Source organism: Aulostomus chinensis, chromosome 8 (assembly GCF_037954235.1).
Source record: "Aulostomus chinensis isolate RoL2024-O1b breed Wild chromosome 8, RoL_Achi_v1.0, whole genome shotgun sequence".
Taxonomy (NCBI): domain Eukaryota; kingdom Metazoa; phylum Chordata; class Actinopteri; order Syngnathiformes; family Aulostomidae; genus Aulostomus; species Aulostomus chinensis.
This window is the reverse complement of record NC_141327.1, coordinates 1,491,643-1,496,497: the sequence shown is the minus strand read 5'-3', so window position 1 is coordinate 1,496,497 and position 4,855 is coordinate 1,491,643. Positions and strand designations below refer to the sequence as shown.

The following is a 4,855-nucleotide window of genomic DNA, read 5'->3' as shown; positions in this document are numbered from 1 at the left end:
TGTCACTGAGTCACAATTGCAACACCATCTCTCGTCTCAAAGATAGAAAATCGTACAAAATAAAGGCAATTTGAAAAAGCCGCATGTGAAAAATACAATAGAAATAGAAACTATACAGCGATATGACTATGCAGACAAAAACATGGCTGACAACAAGCTATGCACATATTTGTGTAAAGTAGTGTGCAACATCAGCTGTGTGCCGTAGTCAGCAATGAGAGTACAATTACAGCACGTGTGCCAGTCATGGCACAGCACCCAGCAGCACAATCTAGTCCAGCATCGAAACTTCTGGAAGCTGTTTAGGCGACACAGTCGTGGGTGAACAGGGTGTAGAGGATGGAGACAAGGACGTATCTCTCCCTGACAGAAGGCCAACAGGGTCCTCCAGGATGGATAGCACAGTGGTGACATCAGAAAACTTTGGTTTTGTGTGCATTTTTGTATTTTACAGCGAAGTACATAATGGAGATGATGGTGCATAATGAGAGTAACTTAGATGTTGCCACACTGAACATATTCATCAGGATGAGTCTGATGATCAAACTGCAACAAAGTAGAGGTGCAGGGGCAGAGGCACATTGACACACTTGCTGTCAGGGGTTGGGGTCAGGGAAGTAGACCCAAATGCAGACGAGGGGAAGGAAGGTGCACAAAAGAGGGTTACTAAAGAGACTTGAAACTGAGACTGAGACTGCAGTAGACTTCGACATCACAACACAACAATGACCCGACAAAAACAAGGGGGAAACAGAGGTTAAATATACGAGGGAAACAAGGCACAGGTGGTGTAATCAACCAGGTGAGACACATGAGGTAATCACAGGAGGGAGGTCAGGAAGACAGGACATGACGACAAAGCAAAGCAGGAAACACGAGACAGGGATCGTGACACTTGTAGCTCTACACTTGTGACAAGCTGCTTCCTGCCTGGTGAGCTGATGAATATGTAAGTCAAAGCTGGACCATCCCTCATATCACAGTAAGTGGATACTTAGATTACAACAATTTAAATGCCTCTTCTATGCAGCAGAATTCAGGAAAAGTGTTAATCTTTTAGTGCTTAAAATGATACCACGATTATTACTAACAGGTCGGTGTTATGAGAACAACAGCAAAACTCCATCACTGTCCTCCACGCTGCTGTTGCTACGGCTACCAAAGATAGTATACATGCCCTGGAGGCTTCACTCTGAGCTGCTAAGTCAACACTGGCTGTGTGATGACTGCATTTGTGACATCACCAGGAAAAATAAACCAAACGGCCACGAGCAACAGGAAACTCATTGCTCAGCCTCTAGTCAACACTGAAGGAATGCTCTGACACACGGGGCTTTTTATTTACTCGACTATTTGCATGGCTTAGCCTTTCAGTCCATTGATAACTGTTAATGACTTCACACAACTCACCACATGTAGTTAGTGATTACATTGTGGAATTGAGTTTCCTCACTATAGGATTTGTGTTGCACTGTTGGGTAAACTGGTCAACAGCTAAACCAACCACAAAACACACAATGTGATCAGACTCAGCTAAGGACCAGCACTCATGTATGTTCAGTACCAGCGGCCATGAAGCTGACTGGATCATCCGGCTAGAATATCGGACCTATGCAGAACTTCTATGATGAAGAACTGACTTTTTTGTCTGAGATTTTTTTTTTTTAACAAAGCACATATAGAATGTTAAAATATTGATGCTCCTACTTGCTATGTTTCACTCCCTGGACAAAGCACATCTTCTTTCTATTCCAGGTACAGTGTGCCTTTGTCTTGTTGTGTCTTTTTTTGCAGGGTTTTGTGCAACAGCCATCCATCAGAGAAATGCTGCTTGCACACGCAGCAGTGCACAAGCATCACAAGCATCCATGCTTTTAATCAGAATCCTAAAACGTGTTGAGGTAAAAAGCAATGGAATACAAAGATCGTTGTTTTTGTCCTCAAGTAATCATTCAGCAACAAACCTGTTGATGTAGTTAGAAGAAATCTAATGCTCATTTCATGGTTTTTTAACTCCAAACAACAAGCCTCTGTGCTGTTGTTTTGGGAAAAACAGAAGGAACAATACAAACTATACCCGTGTATACCAGTATATGCAGTCTGTTGGTCAGACCATTGACTGGCTGGAGAGGCCTTCCTCCCACAACTCGTCATCGTCAAGGTGGTGGGAGTGAGAGAGACGATTCAAGGCAGCTGTCGGTTCAATTCTGCCCGGTGCTTCTGGTTCATTTTCTGTGGTCACCTGTTTTGATCAAATTGTGGCATAAAACACAAACGAGGACCAACAGAAAGAAGTTGATTTGTAGGTCTAAACATATTTTGGGTATTTTTCACTAACATCGATTGTAGTCCCTCCTTTGCCATAAGGTACATTACGTGCATATTACGTATTATGCAAATTTGCTGATGATGTCATCTTGCCACTTTTAGGACGGCCAATGGCAACTTTCCTTACTGAGGAGTTGGCAACTCTGTTTAGCTACATACTGGGAGGAGCTGGTACTCCAGTATCTCCAGTCTGGACTCAGGTGGACTGAGGAAGAGCCAAGGCCCTGGTGTGTGTATGGTGAAGTTCTCAGCAATGGATCCTGAAACCAGAAGGTCAGACTGAACCTTCAACCGAACGCCCAGGACCAAAAGACAAAACCCTGGGTTTCTGGTTTGATTTCCAGGGTGTCAAACTCTACAAGAGCTGTGGTCACTGAGCAATTGACAGAGTGAGTGGAAAAATGCGCCTGTGCAGCAGGTAGGGTGGAGTCCTCTTCCACATTCGCTGAGGCGAAAACAGTGACAAGAAGACAGTTGCTCTTTCACATTTTTCATGCACTGAAGTCGCTCCGAAGTGTGGGATCTACCTCTGCTGGACTCTACAGCTGAAACATTGTAACAAGCTGACTAACTTACCCTGAGACTGATCCTGGAGCCGTGCGGTGACTTTGCACGGCTACAGGAAGATAATACAAAGTGTTGAGATGTGCTCTCATTTCATTTTGGTTGTTAAATATGTTATGATTCTTTTTGTTTTATTATAATACCCCATTTTGTTCATTCTGACGTCATACGTCACGTGACCCTAATCAGGGAATTGCCCACAGGTATGCTGTGTCCCTAACCAATAAAACAGGTGAGCCCGTGCGTGCGGGTGATCACTCAGCATGATACAACTTGGTCGCGTGTTGTTTGTGTCTTAGGTTTGAAACACTCTGCTAACAGGTTATGGGCCCAGAATGATCCCATAACACACAATTTGAGTGACTAGCCAGGTGAAAGTGGCAACTTGTACTGCGTGCACCTGAGGGCTGAAAGTATGAGCAGAAAGGAAAAGGAGACAACAAGTAGCCGCTGGGCAAGGCTCATTTTGATGGTGATGAGAAGCATTATGAGATATGTGAAACCAAGTTTTTGGGCCATCTTGTCTCCAAGGATTAAAAGACACAATCCTAAATGAACCCAACGATGAAGATGAAGAGAAACGCAGAGGCTTACGCGGAGCTCATTCAGTTTTTAGATGACAAGAGCCTGTCACTGGTGATGCGTGAAGCTGCAGATGATGGACCCCATGCGCTGAAGATTCTCCGTGAGTACTACGCTGGAAAAGGAAAGCCCAGAAAAATTAACTTGTACACAGAGTTAACCTCACTGCAAAAGTCGCCCACCGAGAATGTCACAGAGTCATCAGAGCAGAGACTGCGATCACAGCCCTGAGAAACGCTCAGTGATGGACTTTTAATATCAATGGTGCTGAAAGGGTTACCAGAGACAATTAACCCTTTTGCCATACATGTAACCCTGAGCGAGGCTGAAGCCAAAATGACTTTTGCCGAGTTCAAGACAAAGCTCCGAAGTTATGAGGATGTTGAAAAAATGTGCGCAACTGTGTCTGAGGACAATGTCATGAAGGCAAGAGCACAGTTTGGCACAAGGCGTGCGCCCGCTGGAGCAAAGGACAGCACTTATATGGACATTGTGTGTTACAGATGTGGTGCAAGTGGACACATTGCCAGATCCTGTTCGTGCAGGCGATGGTGCAATCACTGCAAAAATAACACACACAACAGTGGAAGCTGCAGACGAAACAAGCAGCGGGATGACGCGCGTAAAGCAGCCGACGAGACTGGGGACAAGGAGTATGCATTTCGGGTATGCGACTCTGAGGAATCAACACTGGATGTCAAGAGGAAGGGCCTGATGGTGGATGCAGGTGCAACGTCTCACATAATCACTGACATCGCAAAGTTCAAGAAGGTTGACAGCAGTTTCCAAGCCGGGACCCACTGTGGAGCTGGCGGACGGCTCCAGATGTAAAGGAGTGGCCAAGCGCAGAGGTGACGTGGAGGTGTTGCTCATCGACAGCGGGGGCAGGAGTTTCCAAACAACGTTGAGGGGTGCCTTTATATACAGTATCCCAACGTACCCACAGGATATCTTTTCTGTGAAAGCTGCCACTTCCAACGGAGCCACTGTGACCTTCAGTGAGAAGAAAAATGTGCTGCTGCGCAGAGTACACATGCAGAGAGTACCAAGCATTAATGTGCAGGATGGGTATTAGGCATGAGACTTCCGCCCCATGTTCTCCACACCAAAATGGTACAGCGGAACCCAACTGGAGAACCTTGTTTGAGATGGCCAGGTGAGAGAGCAAGCTGCCAAAGATGCTGTGGACCTATGCTGTCCAGACAGCTGCTGTGGTGAGGAATAGGTGCTTTAATAATCGCACAAAACAGACACCTTACTACATGGTAACCAGCAGGCAGTCAAATATTGCCAGAATGCAGAAATTTGGATGTGTGTGTTATGCTTCCAAACAACAAAAAGGAAAGTTGGACCCTAAATGCGAGAGAGGCATTTTTATTGG

At 45.4% G+C, this 4,855-nt stretch overlaps 1 long non-coding RNA gene across 1 annotated transcript; it reads left to right on the top strand.

The window, feature by feature from the left end:
* The first annotated feature begins 873 nt into the window (after nucleotides 1-873).
* On the top strand, nucleotides 874-3,164 carry LOC147256785 (uncharacterized). The gene is made up of 3 exons (XR_015117411.1): nucleotides 874-982; nucleotides 1,795-1,901; nucleotides 2,431-3,164. It is a non-coding gene; the product is annotated as an uncharacterized LOC147256785 (long non-coding RNA).
* Nucleotides 3,165-4,855: the final 1,691 nt, after the last annotated feature.